The sequence below is a fragment of the Chelonia mydas genome, chromosome 1 (genome assembly GCF_015237465.2).
Source record: "Chelonia mydas isolate rCheMyd1 chromosome 1, rCheMyd1.pri.v2, whole genome shotgun sequence".
Taxonomy (NCBI): domain Eukaryota; kingdom Metazoa; phylum Chordata; order Testudines; family Cheloniidae; genus Chelonia; species Chelonia mydas.
Window position 1 is genome coordinate 224,050,088 of NC_057849.1, and position 15,409 is coordinate 224,065,496.

General features: G+C 39.6%; 1 long non-coding RNA gene across 1 annotated transcript in view; it reads left to right on the forward strand.

Moving 5' to 3' along the window:
* The window catches only part of LOC122463885, a 43,278-nt gene that overhangs the window by 16,029 nt on the left and 11,840 nt on the right, over window positions 1-15,409 (forward strand). The window contains exon 2 of the long non-coding RNA XR_006287619.1: window positions 6,179-6,269. This is a non-coding gene — a long non-coding RNA (uncharacterized LOC122463885). The remainder of the gene's footprint in view (window positions 1-6,178; window positions 6,270-15,409) is intronic.

Below are 15,409 nucleotides of genomic sequence, written 5' to 3' on the forward strand. Positions count from 1 at the left end.
ATTTGTAGAATGTTTTCTTGTTTCCTTTTATGTTTCTAGCCAGTTTGATCTTGTTTTGTGCCTTGGCTTTTCTAATTTTGCCCCTACATACTTGTGTTATTTGTTTATATTCATCCTTTGTAATTTGACCAAGTCTCCACTTTTTCTAGGACTCTTTTTTGAGTTTTAGATCATTGAAGATCTCCTGGTTAAGCCAGGGTGGTCTCTTGCCATACTTCCTATCTTTCCTACGCAGTGGGATAGTAGTTTGCTCTTGTGCCCTTAATAATGTCTCTTTGAAAACTGCCAACTGTCTTCAGTTGTTTTTCCCCTTAGACTTGCTTCCCATGAGATTTTACCTACCAGCTCCCTGAGTTTGCTAAAGTCTGCCTTCTTGAAAGCCATTGTCTTTATTGTGCTGTTCTCCCTCCTACCATTCCTTAGAATTGTGAATTCTACCATTTCATGATCACTTTCACCCAAGTTGCCTTCCACTTTCAGATTCTCAAACAGTTCCTTTCTATTTGTCAAAATCAAATCTAGAACAGCCTCCCCCCAGTAGCTTTCTCCGCCTTCTGAAATAAAAAATGGTCACCAATACATTCCAAGATGCTTGTTGGATAATCTGTGCCCTGCTGTGTTATTTTCCCAACAAACATCTGGATAGTTGAAACCTCAAAGCCACATAGAGGCCTCAAAATAGCAGCAGTGCCTGGATTCTGTTCAAACACCTGAGGTTTAAGCATACGGGGATTCAGAGGTTGGATCTCCTCAGAGCAGTCTGGTGGGTGCCGAAAGAGAGAGGTGTTTGGATAGGTCTGTGGCACCATCCAGGAATGGAATTGTGATTCAGAGTTATAGATCCCCCTTTGCTGAAGTTATCTGCTACTGGCCCATATCACTAGCAGATTATTTTCCCTTCTGCATGAGATCAGCTGTGCTGGCTGATGTGCTGGCCAGAGCTGTACCTGTTCCCCACCACTGCTAACCCAATCCCCACCCACGTCTGCAGGGGCAAGGAGCCTGGTCTCTTCTCAGCATTCTAATGAGCACTGCTGGTAGGCCATGCAGGGGAGTAAGGGAAGGGCCTTATGCCCTCTTATTCTCATGCATGGGAAAGGAAAGAGACAATCTTGCCCTGAGGTAGCTGAAGTAGGTGCTGAAGATGGTAGAGGCCAAATAAATTCCAGATTGTAGCTGGCTGTGAACCAAACTTTGTAGCTGGCAACGGCCACCACTTTAAATGCTAAGAAGTGACATGTAGAAAGGAAGGTATGGCTGAAAGTTGAAAACTGGAAACTTAAAATACCATTTTTACTTTGTGTTATCATTTTAGGGAGAGGGGTTGATTTTCTGATTGTCCTGTGCATTTTCCAGGGTCATCTTAGCTATGGTGCACAGGCTTGTGGTTCTTCATCACAAATTCCATATCAGGCCTTGAGCCAATAAAAATAGAAAATCTCTGTATTTGATATATATAGTGAAAAAAAAATGTTCCAGTTCACTCCAAACTAGTGTTTTTCTGATAAGTACCACAGTTATACTGAGCTGTGTCTTTAATAGGTAATATATTATGAAAGCACAACTATTTTCCTTAGCTATGTTAAGGTATTGATCACACTATCTAAATCTATCCAAAACCCATATGCCAAAGTTTTCAGACGTGAGTACCTTAACTCTTTATGGCTGGGAATTAAATTTCCCAACCTCCACTGAATTTCAGTGGGTGTTGGGAACCTTATTCCTACAGAACAATTTAAAAATTCCAGGTTTAATGCTGTACTTAAGCATCTAAATAGGTGGCCTGACTTCTTCAGAAGAATGTTCACAGAAAGTCAAATTTTCACAAATAATCCTATTTTTGTGTGAAGGTTCAAACAAGAAGTTTTTGTGTAGCTATCTGGAAATCTCTTTGATTTCCCTACTCATTCAATCAGGAAGCAGAAGCAATTCCACACTATGAATAACAAACACTCAAAGCAAATAATTTGCAGACAACCGAAAGGCTAACATGTTTTTATTATTAACCTTATTCACATAAGACTCAATGCTGAATAATGGGGAAAAAAAATAAAAATCTAAGTTTTTTGTTCACAATTTGCTACCAAAAAATAAAAAACTACTAAATGCAAATTCCACTAACAAAATTATTCACCACAAAGAACTTGCCCAGCTTATATCTCACAGTGCTTTTCTCTGCAAATAGGGGTGCTGGTCTGGTTTCTTGGCCAAATTTCAACTAAGGTAGTTATATTCTGCTTACCTGAGCTCTCCCTTCAGCGTACCGTGTTATGGTATATGTCTTCCTACCCTTAACTGTTTTCTAGCATACTGTCAAAAGCTTGCTACCTTCCATTCCATGTTGCCTGGCTTTGGGTTTTGTTAAAAAAATAAAATAAAAATGAAATGTCCACATAGAACACTAGGCATCATATTTCTCAGGCCATTCACACTGAAACATGGGAAGAAGTCATACGGTTGCTGAAGCCCAACATTACCATGATTTTTTATACAATTAAAAAAAAAAATCTTCTAATACTGCAAGGCCAGATGTTTCTGCCCTGCCAAACCTGTCAGGCCAGAAAGTGCACAAACTGTGTTCAGCCTCAAAATGCTGCTGCCTGCTTTTATTATTATAATATTGGAAACAAATGTCAGCTTGGCGGCCGTCGAGTGCCTCTGAATGTTATGAGCCTCACATTTTAATAATTGCTCTGTGGGCTTGGGGATTATCTGCACTTGACTTAGAGTTCTCGAGCAAACTGAAAACCCCTTTAAAAGTCTGAAGACTGTTCCTGCAGCTCCACCTTTTGGGAGTTGGGGATCAGCCAGGATAGCTGAGGCTGGTTACTTCTGTTCTAGGGAAGGACTTAACCTTGTTGTACTTGTGGCTGACAGATTAATCACTTGAAAAATCTAAAACCTCTAAAATACTTCATTCTTTAAAGACCTGTCGACACCTTACATAAAGCCTTAAATTCACTCTTTGAGACAATTCTGTTTATATGTACTAGAAGCTAATTTGTATAATTAGGGACACACACACAGAGTACCTTTCCTAACAAGGTTGTATGCAGTGTTGTAGCCATGTCAGTATCAGGATATTACAGAGATTAGGTGGGTGAGGTGCTATCTTTTATTGGACCCACTTCTGTTGGTGAGAGAGACAAGCTTTCAAGCTACACAGAGCTCTTCTTCAGGTCTGGGACAGGCACTTAGGAGTGTCCCAGCTAAATACAAGATGGAACAGATAGTTTAGCATAAGTAGTTAGCACATGTTCTAAGGGATCATTCTAACAATCTTGTATTTAGCTGTGATACTCAAAGTACTTTCCCCAGACTGAAGAAGAGCTCTGTGTAGCTAGAGAGCTTGTCTCTCTCACCAACAGAAGGGGTCCAATAAAAGATAGCACCTCACCCACCTTGTCTCTTTACTAACAAGGGTTCATCTAGTCTTTCTGCTTAACCCTCACCTGAAATCATAGAGCCAAATTCAGCCCTGGAGCAAAAGGGTGTGATTCCATCCACTTGAACCTTTGGAATACAGTGGCACCCACTTATGCCAGAGTTGGCCTGTAATCCTTAAACTGCATGATCATAAATGTTTGTTGCATAGGGGCCTGATCCTGCAGGATGCTGAGAACCCTGTAGTTAATGTTTAACTTGATTGACTTTAATGGGAGTTCAAAGCATCAGCACCTTACAGGATCAGGTGTTAAACTATCATGATGTCACAAAGAGAGGGGTATATGTGTGGTAGAAGCGAGGGATATGTACAAACCAAAACCTGGATCTGAACACTTCCTGAATGTTGGAAAAATCTGTATCAGGATTACAGCTCAGGTCCATCTCTAATATAAGCAGCAGAAACATGTTGTCAGTAAAGAAGGGCCTGACCCCAAACCTATTGAAGGCAATGGAAAGATACACACTACCTTTAGTGGGATCTGGATCAAGACCATAATGAAGTTTAAGATGAAAAGATAGAATGAAGGCCAAGCACGACCTCTGGAAAAACAGAATTTCAGTAGAATAAATATCTCTTACTTGATTGTTCCATAATAAAGATTAAGCTAAAAAAGTAACCACAAAACAAACACAATATAAATGCCCCCCGCCACCTCTTTTACCATTAACCCTGGGATTAAACTGCCTTCATGTGTAACGAACATTTATTTGCCTTTCTTCACTTGAATGTTCTTAAACTATCCCCCAGACTTGTCAGCTCCATTTCAGACTGGTAAATATTCTATACACACAGAAGCAATTTTATATATATAATCATAGGCATGATTGTTAAATTGGTTTCCAGCCCTACAGACTGTGTCCCTCCAGAATCTCAATTAAACGCTTGACAAACCACATGGCTACTCTAATCCCGCTTAAAAGATCGCTGTTGGTAAGGATGGCAGACTGCCTTACTTTTCCATTGGAAGACTCAGAGACCTAGTTTTACTTGGTCTCTGTTTAAAAATACTTTGTTTTCCCCCTTGGCTCCACAGTTCATGTTTCACTTGTAACATTCTGCCTCAGTTCTCTAGACCATGTAACAATCTCTTCTTTGTTTAGCCCTACTACCTCATTTCTCTCTATTAGTCTTTAATCCCTGTCAGGGTTTCACCTTTGCAACGATGAGGTCACAGCTCACGTTGATTGGGAAAGGAAATCCTGATGATTGTTGCTGACAGAAAGCTGATAATGCTGTTTTTGGCAGCAATAAATTCTCAGTCTCCGAATGAAGACTAATCTTTGAGCTAGGAATCAGCTCTTTCAGTAATTTTTTTGGCCTCATTCACAAATATTTTCCCATGCTCAAGCTCCCTGACCTTTGGATTATTCAGTACACCTAAGTTATTTTGTGGAACTGTTTATTCAAGGATACAAATAAGTAGCAATCCATCTATGAGGGACAGGTAAAAATATGAAATAAAATCATCAATATTATCTCTATCTTGAGTGCGGGACTCTGAGCTACTCATTGCTTTCTGCAGCTGGTGTGACAGTAAGGACTAAATTTAGGCCTGCGGTTGAGCTATTCTGTTTGTTCGGTCAGCATTCTTATGTGTCAAGTAATTGTCATTCTGACAACAGGACCTGTGATTTTTATTTGCAATTTTATAGTGCAAAGGCATGTTGCACAGAAGAAGCTGAGGTAGGTAGGAGGTTATTTTTTAAAATTTCAAATTAATGTTACCACTGTAGACCCTTATCTTACAAATTCACTGTTTTGAATGTGTATTATTAGGGTTCACCTACAATGTCCATAAACAAAAAATACCCATTTAAGTTGTCTCGTCAGTTTTAACATCATTCACTGCATACAAACTTCATCAGCATATAGCAGCTGTTCTTTTTCTTGCCATGTACAAAGACAGGAGAATTCACAAAATGAGTGAGTAGCAATGATCTCATAGGAAATCTATGTCCATGGAGAAGAAAACGCAAGATTCAACAAGAACGTTAAAAGCAAAGTTCTGTAACTTTTTCTCTTTCCCTCCAATATGTCTCGTCCTTTCAAAAAACACTTCCTCACTTCCTGCTGGCCTACAATCTATATAATGAAGCTTCACTGCCAAATGAACTCTCTCTAGGGCAGGTATACCTGGGACCACCCCTAAGAGGAATTCCACATAATGTAGGGTTGGTGGCTATATTCTTAGTGTGAGTACCTCAACTCTCCATCACCCCAATATGGCTTTTATTTTTGACTGGCCCTTTACCACTACAGTGGGCCAAATCCAAACTGTTTATTAGAATATCCCTGGACTGTGATATGAATGCAGATCCAAACTTTACAGCTTGAGTAGCTTTCTACTATAAAAAGGGGGTATTTTACTCCCCTTCCTGCTACTAATAACAAAGCTTCAAGCTAGCATGAACAGCTGGTATCATTTTAGTCATGTATTTCTCATATAAACTACTTTTATTTTCTCTCTCTTCTACTGCATACTTGGCCTTCCAAAATAGTGTAAAGTAAATTCTTTGACTGTGTTGTGTTTCCAGAGTACTCTCTCTCTCTCTTTTGGAGACAGAGTATCCTGGAAAACATTCATGAAGGGTCAGAATTGTTCTGTCCTCAATAGCTAGACATGCACAAGCGTGTTTCTATCATAATCCTAAAGTCTAGGGACACCTCATTTACAGTCTGTGCTCATATGTCACATATTCTTGTCCTTGTGTCACTTTTGTTCCCCATAAGGTTGATCTTTTCAACTGTGTGCACCCAAGAAGAGTAATGGAAACCCTGCTGTTTGAGTCATTTAACCTTTAGGATTCTGGCTAATCGTGAGGTAAGTTAACCTTCAGCTTTGGCTATTTTTGTTTGGAGGAATAGGAAGGCTATGAGGGCAGGGAATGGAGGCTGAATTGAGACTCCTAGGTGTGGTCAATCCCACCATACTCCTCTGGTCTGCCTAGGAGTCTTACCATACTTGCTGCAGGGTCCCGCTTGATGTTGGAAAGCCATTTGGAAATGGGAGAATGGCTCAGGAACTCAACAGTAGATGAAGAGCCCAATAGCTAGTACAACACAGACACTAGGGTGGTGTGCTGAAAGGCCAGTTGCTGAGGGTGATAGAGCAGACAGGGAGTGAGCTCTCTGCCTGCTTGGGGTGGAAGTTACTTCTGGGGATTGGGAATATGAGGGAGATACTTTTGGGGATAGTGAAGTGTTAGGGAGAAGAAAAGTAGAAGGCAGGGAGGTTGTTGTAGTGAGGAAGAGTGGAAGAAAGATATGGGAGTCTAGTTAACTCAACTTCCATTGCCCACCTTAGAATAAAGGATGAATGTCCTTCATCACCAGAAGATACATTGAGGGAACCTGTTCTAGAAATAGTTGGGACTAGATGGCCTTGCACTCATTTCCATCTTTAATTGCTGTGCACTTAGATACCGAGATGATGAGCATGACAAAAAACAAAAGCAAACTAACTAAACAACCAGATAGACGCACATGAATCCATACAACAAAGACTACAGGATTAAAAAAAACCCACAAGAGTTCCATATTTACCTTTATTCTCAGTTACAGATCTCCATATTTTGTACTGTTCACTGCAAATATTGGGCCACTTTCTGCCTACTCCATACAACCCCATTTGACAAAATTAGACCTCAACTACAATCCACACAACTCACATACCTTTCACACACACACAAGTGCTCCCTAAAAGAGAGGTCTTTGTATGTGAGGTTAGTTAATAGAAAAGAAGCCAGGAGATGGTGCTCAAGAATATGCCGCATTGTTCCTGGGTTTTGTAGGATCAGTAAAACTCCTCAATGTTGTGCACTGCATATGGCTTCCCATCTGCAGTTCTTTACATGCAGCTCTTAACAAACATAGCAACTACCGTATTACACGATCTTTCATGCAGGGCTTTTATTTCAAAGATATATTATTTTATTAAATCACATTCTTGGAGTTCTAATTAAAGACATAAACATAGCATAGAATCTAAAAAAAAACAAAAAAACTATTTCCCTTGCACACCAAGGAAGTAATGCTTGTATTGCTTTACCAGAATACTCTGTGCTATTTCTGAAACATACACCTAGCCCCGTTCAAATTGGCATTCTGAATTTTTCAGATGGGTACAAGCAGCAGTTCAACAACTAGAAAATCCTTTAAGGAAGCAAAATTTGAATGTTGAATACCACCAGGATTCAAGCCAGTTTAATCTGGTTGCAGAATGTAATTGAGTCATTTAAGTCACCACAAGGTGTATTTTTTTCCACTGAATGTATTACTCTCATTTCAAAATATAATTGCTTAACCTAAAATAACCACAGTGTTATTTTCGCAAATCTATTTTGCAGAAGCTAGATAGTATACCTTTAAACCTTTCTTAAGTAATATAATTGAAGGCAGGATCTGGGAAGACAGTATAACAGGGTTAATGCCATACCACAACTACTTAATAGCTCTTGGTATTGAATAAGGCCTTGGGTATTGGAAGTTTTACTTTAGAAATATGCTTTTCTAGGGAAAAACACTTTCTGCAGTATCTTTTAACCCTATCAAATGCATGTATATTTTTTCAATACTTAATAGTTATTTCTATACTGTCTTATTGGCCAAATGTAACGTAACAAATTACTTCAAGGTCCTCTAGGTAACCTGATTGCTTACTCCAATTTAGCTGCTATCACCTTACCAATCTGTGAATCATAAATATGCTGTAAATTTACCTATAATGAGTGAGCAAATACTAATATTTATCACCACCTTAATTCCTGGTCTACTGAAACTTCCAGCAAAGTTGGAAAGAGGGAACTACCCCAGCTTCCCAGTCACCCAGAGCCGTGTTCCCCAACTACAAACCTTAAAGCCTCTAGAGAAGTGGCTCTCCAGCACCAGACTTTGCAATGCCTCCAGCAGCATGGCACAGCTGGAAAAATCTATGAAGCTGACAAACACAAATATGAATGAATAAGAGTAGGCGCTGTATAACCAGAATTATTGCCAGACCCTCAACCACTTAATTATATTAGTTGCAAGACTATACAGCATATATATAGTACACATAAAAATTACATTAAAAGAACATTAATAAGGGTACAATGTCAAGCACTCAAAAGTTAGGAAATACGAGAATTAAGGTTGCCTCTGCAACCTTATTTTACCACCCCCATTATCCATATGCATTTTGATAGTCTAACTACATGATCACATACTATGGTTTCCATAGGACCTTGATGGAATTTCCATCAATTTCCAAAATATGGCATCATATTGACACTCACATGGGTTTTCAACAAAGTTGGAACCTTAGGATCCACCTCCACAGACCTTTGTCACTTCAGCTAATGTGGTAAATAAAAGCGGTAGTAGGTTGTTATCCTCAGTGTGGATCAGCACTAGCAGTGGATGGGACACTTTACCAGTGGGTTTCACAGATATTTGCAGAGAACAGAGGAATGGTGAGACTCAGGTATCTTGGGTTCCATTCCAGACTCTAGAGAGGATGGTGCTCAAGTAGGTACAGACTCTTCTATCCATTCTGCCACAAGCATGACCTCTTCTACCCCATTTCCCCTCAGTTTATCCCTGTCGCAGTCCTGTCTTGTTCCCACCACTTGGCTTCTCATCCTAATCTCATTCTACTCACCTAGCCAGCCACAATCTCTACTCCTCAAGCTTCTCATTCCAGTCCCACTCACCTTGCTCAGCCAGCCCCTGTTCCCCCATCCTGTACCTCAGCTTCTCATCAAATCTCTCTGCCCATCTTGTTTTGCCTGTCCCATTGGTTCTGAGTTCCTGTCTGTTTACCCAGCCAGTCCCAGTTCTTCAACCAATCTCAATCTGCCCCACATCTACTGGCTCCCAGTCCTCCCCTATTTCCCTCCTGGGGTCCCAGTCCCAATATCCTGGCCCAGCCATTCCCAGTCTCCACCCCCACCACAAAGCCCTTTCCCAGCTTCCATTTCCCTGCTAGCCTTGAGTCCCAGAAATTTCCTCCACGCTCCTTGTCTCAATCTGTTCCCCAGCCTAACCCACTCCCTCCTGCAGCTCTGGGCTCTTGTCCACTCCGCTTTCAAATCAGGCAGCTTCCTCTTCTACATTGCCTGGGCTCAGGAGTGGGGCATTGAGAGTGCAGGAGAGAGAGGCTCCTGCTCTCAGTTCAGGTGACCAGGCTCAGATCTTGCATGATATGCAGCAACTCAGAGCTGCTACTGTAGGGAAAGTCCTTCTCAGCAGTCCCAGGCTGGAGTATGCCCAGTGCAGATGGAATCTTCAAGGAAATAGCTGCCAAGATCTAAGAAGTCTCTACTGAGCGTCTGCAAACTGAAATTTTTCAAAGGCTTATTACTTTGCCAGATTTGGGCCGATTTTCAAGGAGACAGCAGTAGGCACTTCTCTGACACAATAGTCACCCCTTGCCAAATTTCAGATCTCTCCTCCAAAGCAGGGGGAGCTAGAGCTGTTCAAAGAAAAGGTCACCAGACTTTTTTTAACATGGGCAAAACATATTTTCCTAATCATTGTTCTCGGAAACAGCTGAGCTGTTTTGTGAGATGTTTTTGTCTGGAGAGGAAAAAAAAAAAAAAGAAAGAAAATCAGCCTGAGGCAGACAGCCAGCGTGTAAAATTTCAACCCAAATGGTTAAAGTTTGGCAAAGTTATAAGCAACTGAAAAGTGTCTTATAATGAGAAGAGTCAGGCAACTTTAATAAAGGCTCAGGACCAGCCCTGCTCATAATACATGAAAAAGGAATCAAGAAAGTGACATTTGCTGTCCATAACCAAGCATTTAGTATTTTAGCAACACATGTTATTCCTGATCTGTGCGTTGTTTTCCACATTTACAAGGATACCTTAAAAAACCCCAAAATACTTCTAGGGACAATTAGGATGCTACTTAATTTAGCTGTAACTTTGTTGCAGAAACATATACCTCACCACAAAATCCAAATATATGTTTGCAAATTCTTAGGGGATTAGACCACCATCAACGTACATCAATATTCTAAAGCTTTTGGGGACCAGATTTTTAAAAGTAAAGCAATGCCTCAGGGTAGCAGGATTCTCTTGTTGCTACCATTCCCTAGAGGGAGCTTATAGGCTAATTCCTGCTGACTCATTGGCATAGGTGTGACTCAGTCTCCATCCTGAGCATATAAAGGAGATGGGAGTAGCCACGTAACACAGGTATGGCTTGTAATAGACACATCTTGAGGAAGAGAATTGCAGGAGTAGACAAGCCTGGAGAGAGGGCTTAGGATGGGATTCATGTAGTTTTATTTAGGAACTACTTTTTTGTTAATTAAAAAAAAAAAAAAAAACGGTCTCCAGGGAGGGATAACTTTTTGACAGCAAAAGGTGTAACTTTTGTTTACCATGGACTCCACCAGCTTATAATGCCCACAGTCAACCCAGAACAATGTTAGGCCATTTGGACATGCAGATCCATCATAACATGAGTCACTGAAATGTCCAAATTCCCCTTTGCACACACAATTTTCTGATTTTGGAAAACAGATTTTGTAATAACTGCTCATGCAAATATAGGCATGCAGACATGGACTGTATTATATGTCATATGTATTATATGTTATAGGGTTTCCACTAGAGCTAGTCAGAAAAATTCAGTCTATACTGCATGTAGACAAGCCCTTACAGTAAACATTTTTCAGGAAAAAATATTAAGGATATTTTTTTAAAACCACTGAAGTGTATGTTTAAGCATTCTTTATCAGGGTATACTGATTCCAAGGTCATCCTGTATGTTATTAACTGTATGTTATTAATTATCTGTATTCTTCTAGGCCCCTCATCACCTTAAAGTCTAAGTGTGTCACATATAATAATGAATTTTATCTTCACAACACTCCTGTGAGATAAGTATTATTATTCCCATTTACATCTGGGTAACTGAGGTACTGAAAGATTCAAGTGACTTGCTCAAGGTCATACAGGAAGTCAGTAGCAGAACTTAGCATGAATCCAGATCTCCTGAGGTCCATCTCATTACTTCAGACTGTTTAATAAAAGTAGCAATACAGTTATAAGCTCATGTTGGCAAAACACTATAGGCAACATTAACCTGTTGTCAGAACACACAACTCATCTTTCACTAGCTACAATTAAGCCTGAACCCCCAAATCAAACTACACGGTACCTCTTACCTTTCCTTCTTTCCCACAGAGGGTTGCTTTTCTTTCTGTCACTGATCTCTCTACAGTACAATGGGATATTTCAACCCACTAGTTTTTAACAATCTAACTTAATTGTGGATGACGATAGACTATGACTAATAATGAGGCAGCAGTGTGAATAACTTGAGGCCATAGATAATATAAAATGGTGATGACAGTTTATTGGTGCCAGAAGTTAGCCCATACTTATCATTTGAAAAGTAATACAGCTATCAGCTTAAGGTGAGGAGATTGTGAGTTATTCTATCAGTAGACTTTATTCTACTGTTTAACAAGTGATTATTTGCTCTACTGTGTAGTTGGTTTACACTTTATTCAAATTATGGCTGACCTCATATCCTTCAGTTAACGGTCTGTCAGAATTTCCACTCTTGAATCCCATTAGAGGGGTGGTTAACGTAGCCAATTTTCTTTAAACTGAGCCTTTGTACATAGGTTGTATTTTAAAATTTTAATTTAAAGAAGTGGACAGAGGAATAAACATAAAAATGTTTTCTGAGCTGTCAAATAAGTTTTATTTTCGTGTTCTATCTATGAAAGAATGTGCTTTTGGAAAATACATTTCTTCATTTACCTCAGTATGTACTTTGAAACTTTTCAGCCAGTGAAATTACCCAAAAGCCCAGATTTCAAAGGTATTTAGGCACCTAACTCCAACTGATGCCTAATCTTCTTAGGTGCTTTTGAAAATCCCACTACATGCCTAAAGACATCTGAACATATGGCCCTCAGTTTTTTAAGAAGTAGGTTCTTTTTTCAAAATTGACTTTTGTATTTGGGACCTTAAGTCCCAGTGAATTGCAGTTGGACTTACGAGTAAAAACATTTAAAGCACCAAAGTGAGTTAGGAGCGTAAGTCCTATTTTCAAAAGAAATTTAGGCTCAGATTTTAAGATATTTAATGTTGCTCAGCTCAGCATTGCAATGCCTAACTGACTTAACAAGCCTAATTCTCATTGAAAGTCAGTGGGATATAATATCATAAGGGGCCTTCACTTCTTTTGAAAATGGGACTTAGGTGCTTTTTAAAATGTTACCCTTGGTTCTCAAATGCCTGTGGACCAGATTTGTAAAAGTATTTAGATGTATAAATATGCAGATAGGTGCTGGTGGGAGTTAGGTGCCAGCTGCTTTTGAAAATCCCACTATTTGCATCTTTAGGTGCCTAAATACCTTCAAGAATCTAGCACTAATTCACTTTTGAAAATGGGATTTAAGTTCTTTTGAAAATTTTACACACAGCCTATTTATTCTGGAAGTTATAAAGTCCAGCAAAAATGTGTATTCTTTCAACAATTTTTTGATATTTAAGAAATAAACAAATGTAATCCATTACAAAGAGACATGTATCTCTACAAGTCTAGAAGCATCACAGAAAAAAAAAAAAGAAGAAGAGAACTAGTCAAATTCTCCTCTGGTTGAAAAAACACAGACTTTAATGAACTCCGAGAACTGGCAGGTATGGTCCCATAGGAAGAAAATCGAAGAGATAAAGGAATTCCCCAGGAGCACTGGCAGTTTCTCAAGGGGACAATATTAAAGGCACAACTGCAAACTATTCCATTGCAAAGGAAAGCTAGGGAGAATAAAAAGAGGCAAATGTAGCTCCATTAGGAGCTTTTTAATGACCAGAAAGAATCAAAAAGGAATTCTACAAAAAAGTGGAAAATGGAGGAATTGATAAGGAGGAGTACAAAAGAACAGTACGAACATTCAGGGACAAAATCAGAAAGGCTAAGGCATAAAATGAGTTACACCTAGCAAGGTACATAAAAGATGATAAGAAGAGGTTTTTTAAATACGTTCGGATCAAAAGAAAGATGAAGGAAAGCATAGGTCCTCTACTTAGCAGGGAAGGAGAGCTAGTAATGGACAACATCAAGAAGAGTGAGATGTTTAATGCTGTTTTGCTTCAGTCTTCCCTAAATTGGTTAATGGTGACCAGATACTCAACACAATTAATATTAACAAAAAGGGGAAGAACTGGTTAAAGAATAATTAGATACATTAGATGTATTCAAATTGGAGGAACCTCATGAAATTCATTCTAGGGTACTTAAGGTACTGAAGCAATCTCAGAACCATTAGCAATTATCTACAAAAACTCCTGGAAGATGGGTGCGGTCCTAGAGGACTGAAGAAGGGCAAACATAGTTTTAGTTATCTTTAAAAACGGGAACCAAGAGACCCAGGAATTACAGACCAGACATTCTAACTTTGATACCTGGAAAGATACTGGAACAAATGATTAAACAATCAGTTTGTAAGCACCTAGAGGATAATAGGGTTCTAAGGAATAGCCAGCATGGATTCATCAAAAACAAATCATAACAAACCAACCTAATTTACTTCTTTGACAGGGTTACTGGCCTCGTGGATAAAGGGTTGTGACATTATTGACATGAACTGTGACCGTATAGATCATTGTTGCAACCAAGGTCTTATAGTTGCAACAAATCTTGTACAAAGGAGATCAAGTAAGGTGTCTATGGAAAGGTTGTAGTTTGCTGGTTATGGTTATGCTGTCTGTCTGTATCATTTTTATATCTGAAGTTATGAATATTGGCTATGTACTTGTATCTCAATATGTTTGATTCTGAGTAGCATCAGTGAAGCATTTGATCAGCTTCTTGAGAAAGGACTATTCTGAGTAAGTGCCCAATCAAGAAACACTTAACTGACAATGGACTTTGGGAGATGCCAATCCATATCTGAGCTTTCCTGGGAAAGTTCAAACTAACGTGTAAACAATGGCGTCTGCCTGCAAAAAGTTGAATCATTCATGGACATGTGACTTGCCCAGGTGGCTACTAACTCCAACTTGTTGCTGTGACTTTGCACAGAAGAACAAAGGGGTTTACGCCCACAAGAGAGAATATAAAAGGCTCTGGAAGCTCCTCCATTTTGTCTTCAGCTAGCTCAAGAGATGGCCTCTCCATCCCAAAGAGATGACTGAAAGAAACTGGAACAAAGGTCTGTAACTACGGGGATGTGAGTGATTGCTGGACCCAGGCCATAAGCCATAACATTGGTCTGAAAAGAATTGGGCCTAGACTCGGAAGGAGTCTAGTCTGTGAAAGAAGCTTAATGGAACATCTCTGAGGCTGAGATTTACCTGTATTCAGTTTCCTACTGTATTAGGCTTAGATTTGCTTGTTTTGCTTGGTAAAGTACTTTGTTCTGTCTGTTATTACTTGGAACTACTTAAATCCTAGTTTTTATATTTAACAAAATCACTTTTGCTTATTATTGAACCCAGGGTTAGTGACTAATACCTGGGGGAGCAAACAGCTGTGCATGTCTCTCAATAAGTGTTATAGAGGGCAGACAATTTATGAGTTTACCCTATCTAAGCTTTATATGGAGTAAAACGGATTTATTTGGGGTTTAGGCTCCCTGAAAGACTGAATATTGGGTGCTGGGAAAGTCCTTGTTAACTGAGAAGCCTCTGGGCCAAGTGAATCTTAGTTTCTGTGTACTGCAGGGGGACGTGGCCCAACCTCTTGGTCTGTGCTGTAGCTGACTGGCGTGTCTAGCTCAGCAAGACAGAAGTGGAGGGAAGCCTTTTCTGGCAGGGGGGTTTGTTCTCAGTGGTATCCCAGCACATGTAGTGACAGTCTTGAGGGAATTTCTGTGACCCAACCCATCACAAGGGGAAGCAGTAGACATAATATGTCTTGATTTTATTTAGGCTTTTGGGACAATCCCACATGACATTCTCATAAGCAAACTAGGAAAAGATGATCTAGATGAACTAACTACAAGGTGGGTGCACA